The 27,135-nt window shown below is 38.5% G+C and overlaps 1 long non-coding RNA gene across 1 annotated transcript in view; it reads left to right on the top strand.

The window, feature by feature from the left end:
* The first annotated feature begins 6,320 nt into the window (after positions 1 to 6,320).
* The window catches only part of LOC123592921, a 112,395-nt gene continuing 91,580 nt past the window's right edge, over positions 6,321 to 27,135 (top strand). The window contains exon 1 of the long non-coding RNA XR_006710012.1: positions 6,321 to 6,383. This is a non-coding gene — a long non-coding RNA (uncharacterized LOC123592921). The remainder of the gene's footprint in view (positions 6,384 to 27,135) is intronic.

Genomic DNA, 27,135 nt, shown 5'->3' with positions numbered 1-27,135 from the left:
TTTCAATCTCTTTAAGCCTTTGAATCCCTTCCTCTACATTAAATCAAAGGAGTTCTGATATTTCCAACTTGTTTGCTGTGGGCCACTTTTTGATCCATGTTTTAGCCAACCAACCAACCAACCTGTTAGAACCCTTTCTAATTCCCTAAATTGCAGTGTTAAATGTAGAATCCCTGTTTAGTGAACTGATAGGAATAAATTTGGCCTGATTAAACTTTATGCTGCTTCCACCATTATCCCACACTCTTAATATTCATTCTAATACATGTGTTCTGAATATCTGTCTGTATAAATTAGAAAACTCAAGTAGTTGTTTTAAAGTGTAGCATATTTCCTCATGAATCACACTTTGTACCTTACCTTTAGGGACTTGCTGGTATAGGTCTGGAAGCAAGGATGGGTGGTAGAGGTAGTCCTGGGGAGGATCAGCATTGTCTCATACAGCAGTTGCCTCAAGAGAGGCCATTAGAGTTTCATTAGAGTATACTGCATTACAGGCAATGCAGTATAATATTTTTGGTAGAGTACCAGTGTCCTTCTTTAGGGGACCCAGCCTCCCCTTCATTCAAGTCTACCCTCTCAGACATCGGTAGAGACTACTTCCACTGGGAGTGGGGAGGCCTCTTCCACTGACAAAACTCATCAGAATTTAGATACTTAATGTCCCCAGCTTCATCAGAGTCTTCTTATAAACTCTATTCCAGACCACACCATGGAATATCAGTGCTTTATTTATTACTGGAAATAGAGCCAGTAGCATCTTTAAATCTAATCAGAATGGATAAACAATCCCAGAAACCCCAGAAACAATTCAGAAAACACATCCTTAACATTCTGTGTTTCTAGAACCAGTGCAAAAAATATTAGCTGTCCAGAGAAACATAACCAATAGGAGATAGATAGATAGATAGATAGATAGGCAGGCTGGTTGATCATAAGGAATTGGGTCATATAATTATGAAAGCTGAGAAGTACCAACATCTACATTTGACAAGCTGGAGGCCCAGGAGAGCCCATGTGTAAGCTCCAGTCTAAAGGCCAGAAAAGACCAATGTCCCAGCTCAGTCAGTCACCAATTCCCTCTTACTTAGCCTTTTTGTTTTATTTAAGTCTTCAATGGATTGGATGAGGCTCACCCATACTAGGGAGGCCAATCTGTTTTCCCTCAGTCTACTGATTGAAATGCTAATCTCATAAAGAAACACCCTACTGGACACACACAGAATGTTTGGCCATGTATCTGGGCACCTTCTGACCCGTAAAGTTGACACACAAAATTAACCATCATAGCCATTTTGTTATTTTCATAAATATTGTCTATAATTTTTGTAGAACAGATTTAAGTCCTTAACATTTCTCACCTGAACTAATGGAACAAACTTACAATTAATCTCATGATATTCAGCTTCTCTTCCTTGCATTCATCCCTTAAACTACTACCAACATTATATTACTTTTTTAACAACACAATTGGAGACTGTTTTATCCACCCCTCTCCCTTTGCCAGAATACTGTAGCAACCTTCAGTGGTTCTCCTGGGCTGCAGATTTCAATATTATCTCAATAGTATGGGCATGAGGAAATCTTCCTATCATCTTCCACTCTATCTCCTCATGGGAATACCTGCTTATCCTTCTGAATATAAATCAGTGCAACACAATATAGTAACTATTAGGTTGAACCATATGAAATTGCTATTTTTGTAGGTAAAAGATGGTAAATTGGCAACTGTGATCCAGTTTAATTTAGTAATGTAAAAGAAGGATTAGAACCCTTGTCTCATTCATCTCCATTTATCTAGTGGCTAGCACGATTTTTGGCACATCACAGACTGTAAGGAAATGTTTACTGATTTAATCATTTTTATATTAAAGAACACTCAAGAAGTGAAAAGTTTAGAGTGAAAGTTTAGTTTTCATTATCTTAGATTTTACTCTGACTTTATACACATGACTTTACCTTTTTTAAAAAATTACAATTACATTTAAAGATTCAAGTTTAAAACAGTTATTCTCATTGTTAAGAATTATTTCTAGTTTATCTAGACATTGTTCTTAGTCTGAATGGAAGAAAAAAAGAGACTACCTCAAATTTAACTTGAGCTAAGTTTTATTCCAATCACTTGAAAGGTAGCCCACTGCTTGTGGCAACAAACAAACAAACAAACAAACAAAACAACTCCCTTTTGAAAATAGCATCTTGGGGTTTGTTCAGATTTCGGGGTGATTTTTTCTGGCTTCAGAAAAATTTAAAAAATATAACTTATTGAACTCATAGGAAAAGTGAACCATTGTGATCTGGTAGAGCCTGTTCAATCCATGCATGCACTGGAAACAGCTTTTAATTTGACAGGAAATAGAAAGCTAAATATAACTTGCATACAGAATTGGAGGACTGTTACAGACTTTGGGAAATCTGTCTGTTCTCTAGTAGTACAATGTTTAAACCTTCCCCAACAGGTAAGCATCTACCCTATTTTTAAAGGGTCTGTAAAGAAATAAAAATTTAAAATCATAAAGGCTCTTCTAGACATTACTAGTCTATACCCAAAGGGATTGTCAGTATTATAATTAATCTAACACATGAAGTACCTGGGACATAAGTGGTCAATAATTATTGGTTGTAATTAATTTTGCATAATTAAGATGGCCAGAAAACATTAAGCATATTCCTGAGGAAAAAAAAGAAAGCTTCTCTTAATTAAAAAAAGCAAAGTGTATACTTATGTACATAATTATTTTGGAACTGGATGGTACACATGAAACATTTGAAAACATGAGCTACAGAGCTCCTAGTAGGTATGGGCTTAAATTCCAGCTCTCCTAAACTTCTTCTTAAAATAGGGACAATTACACAAATCCACCTTGCAGGACTATTTTGGAGATTAATTATATTATTTGTAAAATATTTTGTACAATGCCTGCCTATCATGGGCCCTTCACAGATAGTTCCTGTTAATAGTACCAGGACTCAGCTTAAGCATTAACACATGTTTGCAGGAAGACATTGACATTGACGAATGCACTATACAGTCTGTGAAGTGATAAATACAGCTCTACAGAGAAGGTCTCATTTCTTACAGCATTCCTACAAAAGCTGGATGTTCATATATCAAAAATGTTAAAGTAGATATTTCTCCATTTGAAGGAAGAGGGAACTGCATTAGTGGATCCCTGACACCTAATCCTCTGAATCAACTAGGGAAACTTCTAAAAATACATTCCTGAACTCCGAGTCAGACCTAGAAAATCAGCATTTCTGGGAGTGGGGAGAAGAAAGAAGGAATCTTGTATTTTAGAAAAACAAACAAACAAAAAAACAAAGAGCAACCTAGGTGATTCCCATGATAAGTCAGTGAGATGACCTCCCTATTCCCTTTAAGATTTAGATTCTGTGATTCTAATCAGCCCTTCTGAATGACTCAGAGCTCAGAGTTATGTAAAATGAGATAATTTGTGGCTTCCTGTCTTAAAATTATGGTAGAGGGATGTATCACATAATGAGTGTTGTCTGATAAATTAAAGGATATTTGTTACAACATAGAAAAATGAAAAATTGCCTGATTAAGCCCTTAAGCTTTCCAGCCCTAATAGTCTGACAAATAAAGTGAACAAAGCAAGCTGGATTTTAACATGATGGGTATATTATCTGTGCCATAAAAATCCCTGACAAAAAAAGGAAAAAACCCAGGGAATACTCAAGTAAGCCACAGTCAAGGGAGCAATGAAGAATTAAGTTGAAGGTAGTAACAAACATAGAGATATTTTGTTTTACCTCATAACTGAACAACTGAAGTCTTGAGGCTGACTCAATAAAGAAAGAATAAGCCTTTGTAGGAGTACCAGAGTGATATTTTTCATAGAATTGTGGAGCATGATTGCTGTCTGAGGCCCATATGGTCAAGGGAAATGTTGCTAAATTAGAGTTCACAAATGTGTTTGATTCAATCAAAGGAAGAAATCTCATATAAATTTTGCAGTGTGTCACAGACTAATGCAGCAGATCATGACCCCCAGGATAAATCATTCTTCTATAGACTAAGAACAAACTTTTATATTTCTAGCACTGTGTGTATCTGGCTTTCAGAAAAAAAACTAGTAGTTTATCATGGATGTCAGGTTCCAGAAAGCAGGTAACATTCTCAGTGGTCTCCTCACTGTGGGAAGGAAATGAGAGGGTTGCCTTTTACTCCTGAGTTGATATAGATAGAACTAAGATATAAGAAGTTGCTAATGCCATCCCTCAGAAATACTTGCCTATAGCATTGAAAACATGGAATCAATTCCTTTGAACCTTAGGTAGTGTTGGTCACGCCATGCTCTAACCTTGAGAGTTAGCAGGTTCCCAAAAGACCTCAAGTCTTATTAGCAAAACAGTAGAGCCATACCATGCCTTCAACCAAGTGTGTAATGTTTTTAATTCTCATTAATTTATATGATTCTAGGATTCTAGCTACTGGGGTGGTAACATACTTTGAAAAGGGCAAGTATCAATGTAGGACTATCTCTACAACCCTAATCAGAAAAGCCGATCAGTCACAAGGTGGAAAGGAATCTGATTCTTAATTGTCTAATTCTTATTTTAACTCTCAAGTGTTTTCTGGCTTTACAACTGTACACCATCTCATAGATAGATAACTCTATCCTGTTACTTGCTAATCCACATCATGATGACCTGTATCAGGGTTGATAAAGTTGAGGTTTGGAGGCTAATTGGCTTCTCTGTAGGAAGGAGTTCTCAAGGACTCCATATCCTGTCCTGTTTTTAACTGTCTGAAATATATTAACCTATTCACCCCTGTGTAGATGACACAGAAAAGGAAATGATCAGGTTTGGGGACTATTTTTAACTTTCTGATTCATTCCTGGTCTCAGAGATCTGTGGGTGTTTACTATAGTTTAGCAACTTTCTTTCATATAGTAATGCCCAGTAAACCTCTTCTTGGATCACAGCCAGGTAAAATGGTCTCATAACCCTATTTTGCATCGATGCATTTGATTGCCTTCAAAGATGAAGGACCATGAAAAGAGAAATTCCTCCCCAGGAGCTAACCACTAACTGGAAAGGATTCTTGATTGCTAATGAATATTTTCCACTTAACTCCTAGATTCAAGGCTGTATTTTAAAAGACCCACTTAATGGAAGAATTTAAGTCTAGTCGTGGAGTGATTGGGGGGAAACAAAGCTGTGTGCTTTCCCTGAGTGTCATGTCTGTGGCAAAAACAGAGAGGAAAACATTCTTCCTTGGAGTTCTGTGTTCGGAACAAAGCACTGGTTTTTAAAATAGTCCCAAAGTACTTGAATCAGCAATTCTAGCAGTATTTCCTGTCTGTGATGAAATTAAGAGAATCTGTCTTATAGGCTTTCCTCACTTTCTCTTTCTTTTTCACACTTACACTACATTCCTTTGTTTCACTCCATTCCCCTTATCTGCTTCTTATCCCATTCCTTTTTCTCTTCTCCCTCATCTTTAAGAACTTCTCAGATGGGGTGTCAATGGGGACAGTAGAAAAAAAACATGCTCATCTGACTTAAATGCCAAATGGGAAAAGAGTCAGGGATTTCTGTTTGTTTGTTCTGTAAATTCAAAAATCTCTAAATATTTTAGGGGATTGTGGCTACAGAAACCTAGTCAGATCATCTGTGCTACACAAAAGTTGTTCCAAGTTTGTTGATGCTGTCTTCCAAAGTCTGTCTTTAGTTTGAGGTCGGTTTAGGGTAGCACTTGAAGGTCGTCTGGCATTAACTTGAGATGCCACTAATTGGGTCTAAATAGGAGGCCTGACAGGCTGAGTAGTTAAGAGTTGGGTAGGCAGCAGTCCCCAGAGTGATTTTTCATCAACTTGTGAAAACCCAGTCTTCTTCATACAAATGAAAGAAGAATCAGTTGGAAACAATCTGTTAGATTTTCCTAGCATGCAAGAGGATTTCAGCGGGGGTTGCTAGCAAATGGTACGCAATTCTTGGTTTCAAAACCTGTACCCTAAGATGGCCCGTGACATGATTTTACTGACTAAAGGACAAGTTGAGTGTCTTTGGGTGTATGAATTACAATAGGACATTTGACTGATTGACCCAGGACTTGTAGACTGCTAACATAAAGAACATCCTCTCATTTTAACCCACCTGCCTCTACCCCCAGAAGTAGTTTTTGCATCCACAGAAGAGCAGGAGAATTTGGGAGGTGGAGGGGAAGGCAGGAGAAGTTTTCTGGGATTTGAGCCAAAGCAGAATAAAGAAATTGAGGAAGATGGAATGGTGGTATAGCTTCTGTTCTCTGTCTAGCTTCTAGAACTAGACTTGAGCATATGTAATAGAGTGGATGTAATGCTTATCCTCTGACACCTTTGGACTGAGGAAGAAAAAGCCAATGGGCAAAGGAGGTATGTTTTGGATAAACTGAATGACAAAGCACACCAAATTATAGAGAGACTGCTTCCTTTGTGGAGCTGCCATTGCTGTTTTGCCTTCAGAATTGTCAGCTTTGGGAGCTCTAGAGAAGCACCCTTGGCATGGGCCTTGATGTTTCTCTCATGAGGGGCTACAATGGCACTCCTTCCAGTGGCCCTCTGAACTGTAGACACTGTGGGAACGTGTGGCAGATCTAAGACAAACACATATGAAGTCTCTACCCTTTGTATTGGTGCTCTCAATTAATTGTGGGAGATGTTGAGGGGAAACTGAAATCCTGCAAGCAAGCATAGGGACATAGTAATTTAGAAATTTCTGATGAAATCAGAAATGCCCTCTACATGACTCTGGCGGGGGAGGGGGGCATGTGTGTGTACGCGTGTGTGTATCTGTGTGTGTGAATGTTGAAGGTAGTCAAGATTTAATATCTAGTACAATTATATACAGTGAGGGGCATCTTTATTATATCAGTAGATCTTTTTCCTGGACTTTTCTTTCCTTTAATTATTCTATAACAATTCTTAAAATATTTTTCTTAATCTGATGATTAAAAACTGATGGAGACTAATATCATATGCTTTCACTCATATATGGAATTTAAGAAACAAAGCAGATGACCATAGGGGAAGAGAAGGAAAAATAAGATAAAAACAGAGAGGGAGGTAACCCATAAGAGACTCTTAAATACAGAGAACGAACTGAGGGTTGCTAGAGGAGAGGTGGGTGAGGGATGGGCTAAATGGGTGAAGGGCATTAAGGAGGGCACTTGCTGGGATGAGCACTGGGTGTTATATGTAAGTGATGAATCACTGGGTTCTACTCCTGACACCAATATTATACTATATGTTAACTAACTTTAATTTAAAAAATAAATTAAAAAAAAACTGGTGGAGACTAGAACTAACTACGCCATTGTTTACTATAAAGAACATTTTCTCACCAAAATTAATCTAGGGAAAAATATTCTAGACCCAAAGATATTTCCATGTTTTTTCCCCTAAAGCTTGTAATTAATGTACTCTCATTTTTCTTTAGTTTACTTTTTTTTTTCTGGTAAAATGAAAGTGTATGAAGTATAGGACATTTGCAGTTATGGAAATTTAGAAAGAAGGGAAAATATCACAAATCATATACTGCCATATGCCTGTTTTGGAAATCACAACTTGTACTTGCAGGATCAGAGAAATGGATTCCAATCCATTCGTAGATGAGGATCAAAGTTGCCCCTCAGCTTATTTATAGCAGAAAAAAAATTGAAGCAGGATTCCAGTCTGCTTTTAACTACATTTTAATAGTGGCCTTCTGGAGACAATGCCCTAGAGAGCACCAACCCTTGGGGATTTCATACCATTTATTAAGGAGAACAACACAGGAGGCTATTGAAGAGCCATTGTAGGCTCACAGGGTCCCCTCTGTGATTTGGGCCTGGATGGGGACTTTAACTTAATGGGGTTTGGCAAAGAAAACACAAGTGGAGGCGAGAAAGGAAAGAAAGAGGTCCTGTTAAGGAACCCCAAAGCATCTATTTCTGCCCCTATTTCTCATGGACAATATATATATATATATATATTTCTATTCTTCCTGTCACGTTCAGTGCAAAGGAAAATATCACAAAAAATAGTTTACTGCAATCTAAATGCAATACCTTTCCCAGAAACAGTTACAACTGTTACTTATTTACTTATTTATTTTTTAATAGTTGCAATTTTAAAGAGGAACTGAAGATTTAAGTCAAGGGAATTAATACCTAATTGTGTAGTTTCTAGTATCATTAAATAAGATGGAGAAGCATTGACTAAGGGACTGTGGCATTACATTACACTGAGAAGATAACTATCTGAGAAGTCCAGGGCAGTCTTAGGCATTCCAAACCCTAAATGAGTCTTACTGAAGCAAGTTCAGAGCACTCCCATGGATTTTCTTTCAGACACCAGGAATGAGCCCAAGAATGACTTAACTATACCGAGATATTCGTTCATTCATTCATTCATTCATTCAATACACATTCATAAGCCCACACTGTGTATAAGATTCAGTCTTAGACTTTGGAGGAAATTAAAGATGCTTAAATTTTATTCCTGGCCTTAAGGAATCTTCATTCTAGTAAAGGACATAAAACATATACAGAAATAATTTTAACAAAAAGTAAAATGTGGTGTTGTGAGAGAGAGTCTTTTTAAAGAAACTGGAAGGTGCTAGAGAATATTATTTAGAAGGAAAAATGTCAGTAGAAAGGGGATGTTTAGAGTCAATTGAAAGGGATTTTCAAATAAGATTAAAGTCTATTTTATTTTATTTTATTTTATTTATTTTAGAGAGAGTATGCAAGTAGAGGAGAAGGGCAAGAGAGAGAGAGAGTGAGAGTGAGTGAGAGAGAGAGAGAGAGAGAGAGAGAGAGAATATCCTAAGCAGGCCCCATGCTCAGCTCAGAGTCAGATCCCATGACCCTGGGATCATGACCTGAGCCCAAGAATTGGTTGCTCAACTGACTGAGCCAACCAGGTGCCCAAAGAAAGATCTTTTGAGATAATGATGCTTCTGGGATCAACTTGGCAGAGTAGTTGGAAAAGAAATATAAAGGAAGAAAGACTGTGTGTGTGTGTGTGTGTGTGTGTGTGTGTGTGTGAGAGAGAGAGAGAGAGAGAGAGAGAGAGAGAGAGAGAATGTGTAGGAGATTTATGTTGAGTAGGCTTGGTCTACATTAGGACAGAAAGCTGCTTCTTGAGAGTGAATATGACAGCAGGACTTGACAGAAATGTTTAGAGTCAGTGTCTAGAGACCTGTATCAATACATCCATAAAAGAGAGAGCCTTGGGGCACCTGGGTAGCTCAATTGCTTAAGTGTCTGACTTCAGCTCAGGTCATGATCTCACAATTCATGAATTCAAGCCCCACACCGGGCTCTGTGCTGACAGCTCAGAGCCTGGATCCTGCTTTGGAGTCTGTATCTCCCTCCCTCTCTCTCTGTTCCTCTCCCACTCATACTCTGTCTCATTGTCTCTCTCTGTCAAAAATAAATAAAGAATAAAAGAATTTTTTTTTTTTTTAAAAGAGAGCCTTGTCAATTAACAGTGAGGGCCCAAGTAGGATCACGTTGTGTGGTTTCATTGTGGATCCACGCAGCCCAGGTTTGTGATTTTATTCTAAGGTTGAAAGCAAGCACAGAAAGAATGAATGGAGACTTTAACCTAATAAGGTTTGGCAAAGAAGGCACAGGTGGAGGAAAGAAAGAAAAGAATCAAGAATGTCAATAGGAACATCAGGTTCCAGGGGTTTGGTTAGAGAAGGGGAAGGCAATGTGGAGCTAGAGGGATTGGAGGATCTGAAAGGGCCCAGTACAGGTACCTCTCCCTGACACACTCATCTAATCCCTACCTAGAGATCTCCACTCTGGCCTGGTAGGAGAGTAGGTGGGTGAGTGTGGTGATAAGGCTCCAAAGGGCAGAATATTAATAATGCAGTGGCTGACTTTGAATGCAGCTAGACTCTTACAATTCATGGGAAAAAAAATTCTTTTCCATTTAAATTATTAAAAATGTAAACAAGGTAAAACAAAAACATACATCTATATAAGTCATATTACTAAAAAATACAGAAAAGATTATTAAATAAATAGAAACACTTAAGAACAGTTACGCACTTTACAAGTTCTTAGCTGTCATCAATTATTATTTAATCTTACCCTGTTTGTCTGCACTTGTATAGATATCTCTTCACCTTGATTTTTTATACTTAGAATTGAAAACCATGCCAGAATTGAAAAGCATATGCCAGGAGTCAGTATATCTTTGGACTTTTATTTTGCTGTAGGCTTTAACTTCCCTGATATGGGGATTTTTTTTAACTCTTGATTGGTTTTCTTTTTTTGTGTTCTAAAATGAGGAAGAAACTGTTTTTCTCCATTGCCACTTCTGAAAGAGCACAGTGAAGTCACTAAGTAAAACCCTGGCTTTCTTTCCAGTTAAGATTTTCTAGTTACTCTTTTCTTCTTGGAGAGGACATATACTTCTGTTCCCACCTCCCAGTCAACATCCTGTATGGGTTATCTCCTTTGGGACAGCTACAGCTCCACACTGACGGATGAATTCTAATATGAAATTTTGGTTGTAAAGTTAGACTCACCAAAACATGCCATTTAACAGGAGAATCCACAAAGCTTTTAAGGCATAGCGTAAGTTCCAGGTCACTTGTAGTGGATGCATCAGTTCCACAGCCATAGGTCATTTAGGAATCAGAGCTTCTGGGGCCCCCAAGGACACAACTTCTGGAGTGTTGTCCTTGGCCCTAGCTCCTTCTAGCTGATTTAACAGTAGTGTGCACCCATTGCCCATCTCCTGCTTAACTGCTCTGCCATACTGGGCCTCCTCTGTCATACCCCCAGTTCTCAGACTGATTGATTATGTGGGCAACGTTTAAAGGAAAAGAGACTTTAAAACAAATTCACTTAAAATAGTCACTAAAAAAGGATAAGGATCACAACTGAAATAATGAGTTTTCCCTAGGAACTAGCAGACAGCCGTAATCTTGGACCCTGGTTTCCTCACTATCTCTGTTAACGTAGGCTAGGAGCCAGGCTTCCGGGAAGTCCCAATCCTATCAGTAGTTCATTCCTTTTTCTTTCTAGTGTCACCTTTGGAAGGAGAACAAGGGAGGAACTGATTGTGTCAGCTTTGTAGAGTGAAATCACTCCAAGGGGAGAGAAGCAAAGAAGGACTTTGTCCCCTCCACCTTGCTTTCCTCTTTTGGTCTTAGAGCAGGAGTCACCTCACTGTGAGGTTCCTTCCCAGGGGGACAGGATTGGTATTGTCATGAAGCTCCTGCACAAAGTGGCTGGGCTTCTCCCAGGCTCTGACTGTGGATGTGCTGGAGTTGAGGCTGGGTGGGCACCAAGGGTTTAGAGTTGGGTTTCAGGTCAGCTTTAGGACAGGAAATGTATAAACTAGCAATGGCAGGAGTCTGTGGTGTGCCTAGAGCAGTGTGCCAAACCTATCTGCACTTTTGAATCAACTCAGGTGGTCAGAAAATTCGAATGGCTGGGCCTGCCCTACACTAATTGAGTTAATATCCTGGGAGTAGGGTCTGGGCACCAGTATTTTTTGAACAGCTACCCAGGTGATTCTAATGCACAGGCATGGTTGAGACACACTGGCATAGAACTTGGTCTTTTTCCAAGGTCTAGCTCTTATTTCTGAGCCTTCATCCTGCTGACCCATCTCTCCCAAAATGCCTCAGAGGAAGCAGAAGTTAATCTTTACTTGAGATGTAGCCACTAAAGTGCTCTTGATACTCTTTCCCTTTGTTTCATGCAAGCCTTAGTCCATCAATTATTGAAGGGTCATTGATTAATCATCCAATTTTCACAAATTCCTATATTGTTTCTTTGGAGGCAGGAAATGTCATGGCTAAAAGCACAGTCTTTGAAATCAGCCTGCCAGGTTTCAAGTCCAACTCCACCACTTACCAGCTTTGTGATCCTGGGTAACTTAGTTAACTCTCAGTGCTTAAGTAACCATAAGATTGAGAAATAATAGTATCTTCCTTCAGTTCCTGTGTGTGTGTGTGTGTGTGTGTGTGTGTGTGTGTGTGTATTTAATGTTACTGTACCTAAAGTGCTTTGAATATTATCTGACATAGTGATTACTCAGTAAATGTTAGGGTATTTTTTTTCCTTTTAATCATTTTACCACCAAATCTCATTAATTAGAAGCAGGAGCCCACATTTAATAACTACTTGTCTTACTCAGGGAAGCATTACAACTAAAACATCTTTATGGCTTACATCTGCTGAGGAGCACAATTTTTTTCCTCTCAATTATGTACAGCAAACAATACACCTTAAATATATCCATTTTTGTAACCTAAATCCAAACACATCCAATATGATTTTGATTTCGTAGGAAAAGTATATGCCACTGAACCTAAACTTAAAGTATTTCCAGTGTAATTCCCCTTAGCCCAGTGCTTCTCAACTTTTTTTTTTTTCATTTTTATTGTCTTTATCCACGGAACAGTCATATACATTTTTTTCCTAATTGCTCCCCACATGAAATTTTAATACCAAAGATATGTTATACATATATCTATTAATGTATGTAAATACACTATATACATAAAAAGTAAGATGTTTTGCCTCTGTTCAGAGCAATGTCACCCCCATTGAGAAAGCACACCTTAGCCAAATCCCCCCAAAATGTTTGTGCCATTGTAATGCCACTCAACCCAAGGAGAAATGTGAAAGAGGGTAAATTCGAAAGGAGAGAAATATATGACCATATAAACACATTGATTGGAACACCCCTAGTGCTGTGGAAGGGATCCGTTTAAGTAAGGAGTGAAGATTTACCCTGCCTTTCCTTCACATTAAATACACCTCTTCCAACATGGTGTGACTTTTGTGGTATGGCTAATAAGAAAGTCACAGGGAAAAGTGAGAACATCTTCTCCCTTCATCAAATGAGGCAAACGTCCTAATGTCCTTCTTATCCCTTAGAAACAAGATAATATACTCATTCCAGGTCTAAAAAGGCAAAGAAACAGACTAATAAAACCCCAGAAAAGATTGTGAAAAATCTACAGATAAACTAATCCCTCCTATTATTTCAAAATCGAGTAACTTCTCAGGCATAGTAACAATTGATTTCATAATATGGCCATGCATTTTTTTAGATAAAGTTTTCTTGTAAAGTGTTCACTGATTTTATAGTGATAACTGAAAACATTTAAAAGAACTGAAATATTTATATAGCTATCAATATGTTACTCTTGGTTTTGAAAAACCAACCTAAATTTATTTTTAAAATGTTTGAGTTTTGACAAGTAATAAAGTATTCAAACTATAACCACTATGTGTAAATATTGAGCATTTGGTACTGTGGTACACAAATAGAATTTACTGATTTTCACATTTCTTCATGCTTTGAAGGAAAAGTGAATTGAAGGATGTACATATTGATATTACGATGATTATAGAATTTATCAATAGGATTTCATATAGTTAGTTATTTAATCTCCATTGAGTTATGAAATGCTGCTTGATGTGGCTGTTTGCTAACTGTGGGTCCTGAGAATATTGACTGTGTTATAAAGGATCATTCAACATGTTTTTACTAACTTAAAATAGAAAGACAGGTTTTACTTTTTTCCCATGTAGGAGAGAGTGGAACATTTTAAAATTGAGAAACTTAAAAAGAATTCCAAGATAAAAGAAAGTGAGACTTGAAATTTCTAAGTAGTTCTGGGTCTTTTAGTCACAGTCCCCAAGTCATTTCTCATAAGGTGCTTTTATCTTTGGTAAATATGCCCCTGCTTATATAAGAGAAAAAAATCTTATTTACAGTATTTAGGAGTACAAGGGCTTAATCTGGAGAACTGACAACAATTATCAAATAACGTTTAATACAGACTATGCCCATGATAAACAGTGTCATGTCCTGTTGTCACTTAAATGTGAAAGTAGTCCCTTGGAGTAACTTTAACTTTCCTAAACCACAATACCCTCTTCTGTGAAGTGTTATAATAAAATATTTGTCAAAAAGTTACATGGATTAAATGAGATAACATATTACAACTCTTTAGGACTCCCCCTTCCCTTTGCAAATATGAAGAATCCTTGACATTATTGTTGGTGTTTTGAGCTGGAGTATCAGGAAAAATACAGAACCTCTTGCCCAAGCTCTCCTGATTACTGTGTGGTGGTCTGCTTGTATGTTATCACCCACATTTTTTAAATATGGGGATTCTCGGGACTTGCTTTGACTATACTGTACATAATTATCTATTGATTGTATGGTGATTGTATTCTGTTGACATTTCCTGTTTACTTGTCTGTACCCACTATTAGACTATAAGCTAGAAAAGCAGCTGATCTCATGCATTTGTCTTTCTACCCCAATGTCCATGTGACTTAGCACTCAGCATGTGCTCAGTTATGTGTTGAACGAATACAAGAATGGATGGCCATGATATCATGATAGAGAATTATATATTTTGATTTCCTTAGGTAGAATGTTTTTCCCATGTGGTTTTAAAACCTGCCTCAATTATGACCTGAGACCTCCATGACTCATTTGGCCTCCCAACTAAAAACACCAGGAGTACTAATTACTGTAAAAGGCAATGTCTTCAGAAAGAAAAGTTGTCTACCTACAGTAACTAAACAGAAACCACCTACCATCAAATTTTATGTTGGCCGGTGAACCACCAAAGAGCAGGAATTTTCCATTCCCATCTAAGAAGAATGCGATTTAACAAATGGCCTAAATCACTTTAGAAGGTGTTCTGATTGGAATAAAGAAAGCAATGTACCAAATATTCATTAAAGCTTTCTTGGGCCTACAACATGGACCACAATGTGCTAGGCTCCCTGTAGGTTACAAGAGAAATGGAAGCCTCCAGCCCCTGCCCTCAAAGAACTTTCTACCATGTTAAGAAGATAAGTCCACACTAGAGAAGGGAGGATTGATTCAAGAGTGTCTCAGGGGACAATGGGTACATATTATTGACTCTTGGCTTGTTTGGCGGGGGGAAGGGGGCTTCTTCTGGAGGAAAATAATAACTCTGTGTTGATTTTTCATTTGTAAGGCTGTCCTAAAATTAACAATTACTTAATTCTTAATTTGATTTGTATGAATGGAACATAGAAAGGTTGGGGTGATTTCAGAAGAAAGAGCCTAGTAAATTTTTATCCTTCACTCTGTACAGATTTTTGTTTCTTCTGCATAGTACTGTAGCTGAGAAGAACCTGTGGCTCAGGGTCCTTCCTGATCCTCTTTGGATGTAGTAGTTCATAAACATAAATGCTGACTTCAGGAAGCCAATGAAAGACTTCATTCTGGCAGAACTTGAGGTGGAGGAAAAGGGAACTGGGTGCTCTCATGCTCTACAGTCCTTTCTTTCCCTCATGATGTTATCTCTGCCTTGTCTACCCTGTAAGGTAGGTGGGAAGCAAGAGAGGGCAATATGGCCAGACTAAAACAGGTTGGTAGGGTAGACTGGCAGCTACTGAATGGGAATGCCACTGAAGGGTTAAAAGCTCAAAACATGGTAGATTCTAGAAACAGTGAGACAGTGCTGGGGAAAACATGCATAGGTAGAGATAGAGCAATGAGTGGTTCAAAATCAAGGCTAGGTTAAAAAGGTGTTGCCAGTAAAATATCCTATAGCATTTGGAATGGAACTAGGCTTAAGCATTTTCCTTGAGCTGGTCACTCTTTCATAAAGAAAATGTTTAGGTGAAGCAGTGGCTGGGGGCCTCATGCATGGCCTGGCCTGGCCAAGCCTTAAAGGGAGCCAGCCCTACTGGGATGTGTATTGCCTCTATATCAATTAGGACTGCTTTCTTTCTCTTGTGTCATTTCATGGTTATAAGATAGACACTGGCATTTGGGATATCACATCACAGTTCACTCAAGACAGCAGAGGAGGGGCAAGGAGAAAGGGGTTAGTGTCAACAGATTTTCTCTAATGTCTTTTTGCCAGAGCGGTATCACTTGGTAATGCCTGGGGATTCTAGCAAGGAAGACAGGAAATAAACTATTTAGCTCCTGCATTCTCTCAAATAGAGTCAGTAGAGAGCTGGATTCAGGTGTAGGGAAACCAACATACAGTGTCTTTTACTGGTTCTGAAACATTCCATACCACTTTCTCCCTTATACTCCATCCCTTATGGCAATGTTTTTTAAAAAGTAGAGAATGCTCAAGTATGTTTCCAGTGGAAATAGCCATCAAACTCATTTAAGTCCTCAGCTAGCATTCACCCAGTCTGCTCAGATACCCAGGAAACCTGTTTCAGTTGTTTGATAGTTTTTCATTCTTATCATAGATGTGTTTCTTCTCACCCCACCTCTGATTTCAACTGCAGCCATGGTGGACATTTCTATGCACGTGACTGAAAATCTTCCACTTCAGACATACACTGTAACCTCTCCATTTTCCTGCCCCAGGGCTCTCAGCAAACCTTAAAGAATTCATTGGCCCATACACGTGAGCAACAAGAAGTGAAGGAAAGTGTATTTTCCTGGAGATAACCCTCCTCTAGGGGTAGACAGGAATCAGTAGGCAAATATCCCAATCTTCAGCACTTGAACAATCTTGAGGGGCATTCTACATGTTTCTTTGAGGGTCTCAGCTAGTTGAACACAATGGAAACTAGCCCAGCAAAGCTCTCTTACCTGTTTGTTTTCTTCTTCTGCCTAACTCTCCCTTTTCCATCACTCCTGCTTCTTGGGATCAGCACATGGATATGTGATGAGGCCTGCACCTACATCCTTGTTTTAGGCCCTGCTTTGGGGGGAACCCAAACTAAACCTCCTCATTGGAATTCCTTGATAATTTTTGTTTCTTGTGATTTCCACACTATCCTTCTTTTTGCATCCTCCCTTTTGAGGAGAAGCTAGGCTGAATTTCTTTACAGAAACTAAAACTCTAGGTATGCGAACAATAATTCATTATACAAATGTAAACACATATGTTTTTCTGTTGGGAGAAACAAATGTATCAGAGAGTATTCTTCTCTCAGAATCCCTTATTGGGCCAAAGTATTACTGATTATTGTAAATGGTATATGTGTCTAAGAGGATCAGCAACAATACAGAAGCATTTACAAAGTAGTCACTGTGCCAGGTATCAAGTGCAGCAGTATGAGCCAAGGATCCACAATCAAGCAGACATAATTTCTGCTCTCAAATCACTCATGAGGTGGAGGTGGAGTGTGGGAAAGGTCAGGTAAACAATACTTGTGGTATGTGCTTTATAAGGATCCACAAATCTTGGTGACTGATATAATGGAGGAAGGGAACAAAAAAGATACAGGGATCTTGGATGATTCCAAGCTTTCTCACCTGGGTGACTGGGTAGATGGAACATAATTAGCCAAGACAGAAAATTCAAGGACAGTAACAGATTTAAAAGAGAGATGACAGGTTGAATTTTAAATATCTGCAAATTATTCAGGTGGAGATACCTAGACAGAAATATAGGTCTAGAGATAAGGAAAGACATCTGGATTGGATTGCAGATTTGCAAATCATCGATGTATAAAGCTAATGCTATGGAAATAAATCAGATCAACAGGAAAAAGAAAAGACAGTGGAAGATTAATCCCAAGAAGCAGCAGGACTAATAAAAGGATTAAGAAATAGGAACCAGCAATGATATTGAGAAGGATTGGCTACATAGGTAGGAGAAGAATCAGATGGAAGTGTTTCTCAATTCTTGAAACCGAGGGAAGAGCAGTGCAATTTATAGCGCTTGATGCTGTGCTGTGGAGAGCTTAGGTAGGGTGGATAAAGACAAGGGCCTTCAACATCAGTGACCTCAGATGTCAATTTCAGTAGAAGAATGGACAAAGGATATCTGGTACATTATTTTACTCATGCAGCCTGTGTCTCCTTAGTAGTCATAAAAGTAGGGCATTAACATTGCCTTCTAAAGCCTCTACTTCTAATCCCAGATTCTTCTGACAACCAGAAGCAGATTTGTGCACTTTCCTTTTTTTCTTCTCCCTTCTCTTCCCCAAACATATTGAGATTTATCTTCCTCCTATGTGAAGTATCATTCTCTCCTCCCCCACATTTCTGTTTGCCATATAGAAGCTGCTGTTGTTTCTTGGCTTATTTGCACACCAAGTTCTGGTAGAAAGAAATCTTATATGGACAGAAACTCTCTGAGCTGGTACCTTCTAATTTGTCTTAACTTGGCAAAAGAAAAACACCCCCACCGGACCATCATTCCACCAACAAAGCCATGTGGCACATGCCAGATGATTGGGTTAAAAACAATTTGGCTGAAAAGACAAATTGGTAGAAATCCAAAACTGGCTGCAAAACCATATTTCCAGTCTCCTGTTTTGCATCTTTTCTGGCATTGATGCTTATTTTACTTTATAACGTCGAGTCATGTAAAGAGACTAGTCCTGCATCTTTGGGAGGCATTGCTAAATGCAGAAAAATTAAAAAAAAAAAAACACCCTGAAATGTGTTTTTCAAAATGGTTATTGGAATCACCTAAGATCAGAAGTAAATTGTGATGTGTAACATGATACAGGTTGCAGCAAGCTGTTTAGCCCTAAGGCAGTAAATGCTGACAGGGCTTGGGAAGCTGTCTTATGTGCTGTGAACTGGTTATGTGAGTGTAGAGCACCATGTGGAAGCTGATTTGGGGATTTGGTAAGATGATTACATATTTGGTTCTACTCATATTGAATTTGAGATAAGTCTAAATAGAATCTAGAGAAAGCTCTGAATGGAAAAATCAGCTAGGAATATGTAAATGGGAAATGGAAAGCTGAAGAGCAATTGAGACTGGAGGAGATTTGAGAGACCATCCATGCAACGGTGAGACTGGGTAAGATTACCAGTGTAGAATATACAAGTGAGATAAAAGAAGGTTTGATGAGACTGCTAGCTATGTACCTAACATCCACTCCTCTCTCTTCCTTGGTAAGAGAAGGCAAACTTTTAGCTGAGCGCATCAGCTCCTGAAATAAAAGACCACATTTCTCAGCTAACCATTGAGCTGTTGGTCACATGGTTAAGATCCAGCCAATTATTTGTTAGTCATAAGTGTTGTATGGGACTTTAAGAACAGAGCACCTCCTCTTTCCCCATTTGTCTTTCCTGTTGCTCAGAATGCAAAAGTCATGGCTGACACTAGAAATCATGTTGGTCATGAGATGGCCTTGGGAAAGTTCGTTGTTGTGGACCAAACAGTAGAAACATCGGAATTCCTGTTGACTTCCTGAGGCTGTTACATACCAGATCTGGATATTCCGTAACTAGGTTTTCTCTTATGGGAGAAAATAAATCCTTGTTTGTTTAAACCACTATAGGTGGGTCTTTGTTACTTTCAACTGAACATAATGTAACTAATGCAAACATGATCTAACTAATGTAAATGTAACTAATCTAACTAACTAATGCAAACATAGAACAAAATCTAACTTATGTAAAAAATAAAAGAAGTGCTAAAGAAAAAGACAAAGAAGGACAAATCAGAAAAGTAAGAGGAAGATTAGCACCCAGTGTATCATGAAACCAAGGAGGAAGGAAGATGGAAGGTTATCAAGTATTAAATGCTGAAGAATAAATGATTATATTTCTTTGTAAGTACCTTAAACTTATGAGGAAAGCAAATCTATTTATTAATGATAATGGAGTATACATCATTTATTTAGGATTTCAAAAAACCCAGAGCTTATAATTTTCTATTTTAAAAGACTTTGTGATACATCTCTTAATTCTCTTTCAACTGAGGCTAATCTGAGCCACAAAACTTCATTAATTGTATTTCATGTTTAAGTTTGACAATAATGATATTATAAAATGGATAGTAGCAAAGAGACAGCAAAAATCTCTGTGTGCAAAATGAAATTTAAAAGTCTCTAAAGAAGTTGGGATGCATGGGTGACTTAGTTGGTTGAGTGTCTGACTTGATTTTGGCTCAGGTCATGATCCAGGGTCATGGGATCAAGCCACACATCAAGCTCCTTGCTGAGCATGGAGCCTGCTTGGGATTCTCTCTCTCTCTCTCTCTCTCTCTCTCTCTCTCTCTCTCCCTCTGCCCATCTCCCCCACTTGCACTCTCTCTCTAAAATAAAAAAAAAACAAGAAAATTTTTAATAAAAAATAAAACTCTCTAAAGAAGTTAATGGTAGTGATTTCTAATGGATTCTGAATTATACAATAGTACTGGATTTTTTTTATTTCATTTTCGGTGTCTTTATTCTGAGACAGGAAATTTATATCTGTCTTAATGACAATGTTCCTCATTATTGATCTGCTCTTATTTGTCTCAAAATATATAATGTTGCTGTATATTGGTTTGTATTAATAATACTACCATTGCAGATTTATTTAGCAGGCAGAACAGCATTATTCTTCTCCTATCCCTTCTCCCAAATACTGTATCAACTCTGTATCTCCAAAATCTGGATAATATGTAAGACAGATTCTAATCTTTTCCAGTCATTCTGGGGTATTAGAACAATTCCTATTTTCAGCTAATAAGGACAGCTTAATCTAGCATCAAAATGCAAATCTTTCATCCAATTAAGCTTCTCCTACCCTCCATCTTAGAATGGGCTCATGGCTTTAAACCAGTCATTGGGAAAAAGAGGGAGTGGGATACTCTGCTCTTTCACTGTCTTTTCTCTCCCCCCGCAAGCACACAGTTCTTCTATCCTTGGCTCCTTTAGAATCAGGGGCAGAATAGACACAAGAAGTAAAGTGTGATGCTTTAACTAGTTGGTGCTGTTGACCTTACTGTCTCACACTGGGGATTCAAATGCTGACTTTCATGGCACACATTGTTGAATTCCCAGAGATCTCCACTTGCCCTGGTTCTTGACCTAGGTGATTTCTTCTCCAAATGATCTCTTGTGATACCCCATCAGCTTTTATCCCTAGTGATAACCCACCATGGCCTTGTTCTGCCAGGATTCACTTACCCCAGTGGACAGCCTTTGGGGTTGAAGCCCTTTAGGAGTGGCTCCCATGTGGCCACTCTACCACCCGTTCTCCCAGAACTGATCCGGGGAACATTTGGTGTCTTTGTTCTGCCCAGTCCTACTGCTGTCCTCTCCCCTTACCTTGCCTTCTTGGGCTACTCTGGTTTCTTATTCACATGTGCCCCGAAGCCCATGGGAGCACACATGAGTTTGACCCCAAAGCTTATCTGTGAACATTCTGCTGGTGGAAGCATGTGGCAAATGATGAACCAAGAGATGCGAGGTCAGCCCCTGTTCTGGCAGATAACCCTAGTCTCCAGGAGTACTTCTCTTGAGACTCCCAAATGAACTTAGGGGACATGTAACTTGTATCTTTCCTCACATGGAGGGTAGGGGAAATGCCTTCTCTACTATGAATTCTATGCAAATATTTCTTTTCCCAGGAATTGTTTGTTTGATTTTACACAGTGTGTTGGGGGTGAAGGTCACAGGACTAGGTCGGATAGTTCTCAGCAAGTCATGCTGGGATATATCCAGTGATTATAGAATGTAGAGGAATTACCCATTATCTTCAGCTTTGTATTTTAACTGAAATTTCAAGGCAACAGAAAACATTCTATTCTTGTGTTTGAAGGTGTGCAGTAATTTTTATAGGTTACATATAAAAGGAAGAGGTTGAATTAGTTCATCTTTCTAAAGTCTCTTCTGTCATTAAAATATGCTGGGACTTACCTGAATTCCTTTATTTGGGGGGCTAGCTTCTTGAGAAAGTTTTTAAAAATCAAGAAATAACCCTTAAAAGGCTTCAGAACAAGTAAAAATTGTATTTAAAAACACACATACAGTGTGAGTACTTTATTTAGTAGGAGATTCCCTTGGGTCATTCCTCAGTGCCTAATTACTCTGGCTCTGTCATATACTACTCAGATTAAGTCATTAAAGTTATTGTTCTTTTGTTGCAAATAACTTAAAGTACTTATCAATTGGGATGCTATTAGTTACAAGCAACCAAAAATCTAACTCAAATAGATTTTTAAAATAAAGAAAATGTACTGTCCATGTAAGTGACATGTCTAGAGGCTTCAGGCAAAGTTTGGCCCAGGTTCTCACAAAGGACCTAGTTTCTTTTCTTTTTCCTTGCATGGTTTTAACTTTATCTTAAATATGACTTTCCTTACTGTTGTAAGGAGTCTTATCAAAAGCACCTGACACTTAAATATCTCCTCATTTATGTCCACTGGGCATCTTTTTTGCTAACTCCTAAGAATGAGAGAGGAAACTTTTTTCTTAAAAGCTCCCAGAAAATTCTCTTAATAGCTCAATCAGAACTGACGAGGTCATGTTCTACACTTCTTCATCAATAACTCTATATGGGAAAATGGGGTGCTCTAATTAATTTCAGTCTGGGTCTACTCTGAAACCAAAGTTTAGGATCAATTCTACCCAAAACATATGACTGTAAATTTGGGAAGTTGTTAGGAAGGAGGAAATAAAGATTGGATGATGAGAAGCACCATCTGTTCTCAAAATATGGTAATATCTTATAGAACCTAAGGACAGAAATGTTCTGGACCTCAAGAAGGAATGGAATTGGTAACAAGAAGATCATTGTGAATCCTTGCATACTTTTCATTGCCTCTTGTTTCTCCTTCTCATTAAGCATATACTTTACATAGGACTTAGAAGACAGGCCATATAATGGGCTTAGATAACAGCTTCTCATAGCTCCCAAGTTCATGTATTACAATTACAGACTCACAGAGAATTTAACACTCACTAGGGTTCCAGACTCCACATTACCTGGGAGAGACCACTGATTAGCCTACTTGGAAGTCTGCCCTTCATGTAGTCAACTGTTAACAGGCACCAGGTATTATAAGCAAACTTTGCTTCTTCTAGGAACCTGCTCCTGTATATCAGAGAGGAGTTAAGGTGACCACAGGCAGCTAGGCAGCCTTCACACAATGCATCTACCACAGGTAGTAACTACTCGAGATGGGCACATCACTACAACCTGGCAGCAACAAGAGAAAGTAAAAGAATTTACGAATCAGATACAAAAATTTAAGAGTATCGAAATGCATCAAGACAGTTCCACATGTCCATATTCATGTTGATAATTCTAAGTCATTAATATGACACTAGGTTCACTCTATTCTAGTTAAATTGAAATTTTACCCTTGTGGAATAATGTGTGGCCATTATCATCCAGTTAATATAACCTACAACTACCCTATTCTGTCTTTTGTGGTTTCCTTAACCTCTATACATTATCAAGATTAATTAAGATTCCCTTCATTGTGTGTATCTACAGTTATTCTTTTTTATAATTATTTCAACGTTAATTTAGTTTTTAAAGAGACAGTATGAGCCGGGGAGGGGCAGCGAGAGAGAGAGAGAGAGAGAGAGAGAGAGAGAATCTGAAGCAGGTTCCAGGCTCTGAGCTGTCAGCACAGAGCCCAACATGGGGCTCGAACTCATAAACTGCCAAGATCATGACCTGAGCCAAAGTTGGAGGCTTAACCAACTGAACCACCCAGATGCCCCTACAGTTATATGTGATACCAATTCTGAACGACTACAGTTGTTTATGACATGAATTCCTTTAATAAATATTTCCCCCTCACTAAATAGAGATGCTTGATTTCTCTTCTCACTAAATAGTATGCTTGCTTTCTTCCATAATGTATGCAGTTTTATTTACATAATTTTGACTGAAGTGATGTAGGTGTATGTTATTTATCTTAGTTCCCAGAGGAGAACTTGCTATCATACAGTTTATAGATACCATTACTCTAAAGTTTTGTTCATAAAACTGAATAATCTACTGAATGCTTTCTCAGTGCTGAAGTCTGATTCACTTGAGAAGTAATGCCATGTCTGCGCTAAAAGACCCTCAAGCACGTAGTACTGGAATAAAGTAACAGATATTTATTACCAGAGAAACTAAAATAAATTACACTCATTTATCAGTGTGTCAGGAATGCTGAGAAGCTAGATCCAGGACCACCCCCCTTGAGCCTCTGTCCTGTCTTTCCTTAATTTGTTCTAGATTTACGTACTCTTCTGGAGAGAGGACGTGGTTAAGAATGCAAACTCAAGTCATAAATCATGGTAGCAATTCAGAACATGGGTTGATTAGAATCCAATGTCTTTCACAGGGAAACTCTGAGAAAATTATTTACCTTCCCTCACTCATTTTTCTCCTTTATGCAAGAGTAATAATGATAATGATGATGATGATGATGATACCCACCTCATAGGGTGGCTATACAAATGCAGTGCCCATATTCAGTACACTCCCTTTATAAATTTCCCTTCTTTTTGTATTTTTTCTTTTCTTTTAGGGAAAGAAAACCATTTTATTATTGAAGAAGCATTAAACCTAAATGCACATCACAGGCAGTATGCAAAAGATTGCATAGACAGAAAGAAATCTGACCCCCAGTTACATGCATGTCTTCAACATGAACAATAAGTAGTCCTCAAGACAGTTTGATAGTACCATTTGTCACACATAGTTTATCCTAACTTTACCTGGTAATTAGAGTGACCACCTGTGTTACTTAACTGACTTTATCTGAAGAAAAAAATAACTTCTCATCTTTATGACAGCAGGTAGTGCTGTATCTTGGAATAAGGCACCCATCTAAGCTAGGTTCTTCTCCTCCTACAGAAACTGGGAGAGAGATGCTTGCTTCCTCCTATCTGCCTTAAATTACCCAGCAGTTTGATCTTTTCTTTTCAGTATTTTTTAAGGAAGTTCAACTTAAAAAAAATTGAGATACAGGGTTGCCTGGGTGGCTCAGTCATTTGAGCATCTGACTCTTGATTTTGGCTTAGGTCATGATCTCACAGTTTGTGAGTTTGAGCCCCTCATTGCATCGGGCTCTGTGCTGACACCCACATGGCATTCTTTCTCTCTCTCTCTGTGCACCTCCCCCCCGTCTGTGTGTGTGTTCTCTTGCTCTCTTTCTCTCTCAAAACAAATAAATACACATTTAAAAAAATAAAATGAAAATTGAGATATAATTGACCAATACCATTATATTAGATTCAGGTGTGCAGCATAATGATATTTGTATACATTGTGAAATAATAACCACAAGGCTAGTTCTTTCAACCTTAGTGAATCTTTACATACCAACGTAAGATATCTGGAAAATCTCACCATACCTGAATATCAACTCATTCTTGTTTCCATTTTCAAATATTTCTCAACACTTTTCTGGAACCACTTATCTTAATGAAATCCTAAGTCTCTTGGTCAGTTCAGGTTTCTTTCTAAGGAACAAAGGCCACATTCCTTGTTAGTGACTGGTGCTTTCTTCTGATCTAAAGAAGAAATTGCAGACCTATTTTTTATCTCTTTTTTCTGGAAAATGCCTAGTAATCCTTTGGTGCTCATTAAGGATGAAATGGTAGTCACAGTTTGAATTAACGACTGAGCTGTGGCCATGTGTATAATGCCTACCCTCCTTTGCCAGTACCTGTATTTATAGTGACAAACTCCTAAAAGCATAGCAAAGCAAACCTTATATCCACATTATAATAGCAGATGCTTAGAGATAATAGAATAAGGCCACTGCCTCTGAGGGCAGCAGCTGGAGCCTGTCAAAGCCAGTTTAAGGGGTCTGACTCACACTAAGAAGAATCACAACACAGAGATCAAAATCTCAAGGGCGTTTATTTATAATAAAGAGGGAAATTACCAAGCAGAGTGGAAGTACTTCTTACCCACCAGGCAGTAGCATCCTTTCAAGCTCAGAGACCCCCTTACTTTGCAGTAGTGACAACACTATCTGAAGGGATTTAGTTCTAAGAAATACCTCATCATTATAACTTTGTGCTTCACACCCAAAGGAGGCTGAAGTGGAATGTACGACCTCTGAGTCTCTATTTGGATATACACATCACAGCACCATGTGTTAAGTGGTATCTCATAGTAAAGAGGATTTTGACAGAATCCAAGACAGTCCTATTTATAAAAACACTGATGTGAATATAGATTTACAAGTGTGAATATCACCAGAATTTAAGTTTAAAAGTGGAAAGGGGAAAAAAATCATGGGGAAAGACAAATTTCTGAAGTACAATTTATGGAATGCTTTTAACCACTAATACTTTCTCGTCTAAGAGCAGCGAACCCAATGAGCCAGTTTCTTTAACTGCACTGCCCCCTGGTGGTAACATGACTTAGTCCATTGGCAGAACGAGGCAGATCAGGGTGCCTGGGTGGCTGGCTGTCCGTTAAGCTTAAGCTCTTGATTTCAGCTCTTCATTTCAGCTCAGGTCACAATCTCACAGTCAGGGGATTGAATCCTGTGTCAGGCTCCAGGTTGAACACGGAGCCTGCTTGGTATTCTCTCTCCTCTCTCTCTGCCCCTCTCTCCCACTAGCTCCTTCTCAAAATGAATAGACATCAAAAATAAAGAAAAATAAAGAAAAAATAAAGAGGCAGGTTGGGAGTGAAGGAAATAGATGAAAGGCTGTAACAGGCAGGGGCAACAGGTCAGATAAGAAATAAAATAGAAGTTTCTTGGAAGAGTGGTCAGAAGTTTGGGGAGAGAGCCCCTGGCCCCTTGTAGGAGCTGCTTTTGACCATCTGTGTTGGTCAGCTCTCTTGAATTCCCTAGGACAAACAAGATTATGCTTGTTTTGTTTTGCTTTGCTTTGCCTTGAAGCCCCATGCAGGGTAGGTGTTATGATACCAAGTCACGCTTAGCCACCACTACCCTGTGCTCCCTATCATCTTGGAGAAATGTGGCCTAGGAAATTGGATGACACTACTCCTCAAAAATACACTTGGCAGAGGAGATGGCAGAATAGCTCAGTAGCCCAGAGGAAGCCCCTATGCAGAGCATTTGACTCTTTTTACTACTTTGGAGGCTAAGCCAAAGAAGGGCCTTGGTGCTTGTTTATAATTTATGTCTATCTAATTTCAGTGAGGTGAGGAGGCCTATAATGAATATCACATTTAGAAGATGTTTGAGAAATAAAGAAAGAAAACTAGAAACAATGCTGAGGAATACAGAAAGTGCAGGGACTGTGGCACAAGGCAATTGTCACAACTGAGCATTCCATTCAGTTCTGAATTTCCTCCTAGCTAAGGGAAAACTAGAAATACAGGAATTAATATAGTTTGCATTGCATGAAAGGAGACAATACAACTGTCCTTCAGAGATACATAATTTCTGTAACTGGATGGAGGTATTGGCTAATACTGTGGTGTTAATCATTTTTCAACATATAAATATATCAAATCAACATGTTGTATACCA

The sequence above is a fragment of the Leopardus geoffroyi genome, chromosome B1 (assembly GCF_018350155.1).
Source record: "Leopardus geoffroyi isolate Oge1 chromosome B1, O.geoffroyi_Oge1_pat1.0, whole genome shotgun sequence".
NCBI lineage: Eukaryota > Metazoa > Chordata > Mammalia > Carnivora > Felidae > Leopardus > Leopardus geoffroyi.
The sequence above is the reverse complement of the archived record's forward strand: the minus strand, read 5'-3'. Positions and strand labels throughout refer to the sequence as shown.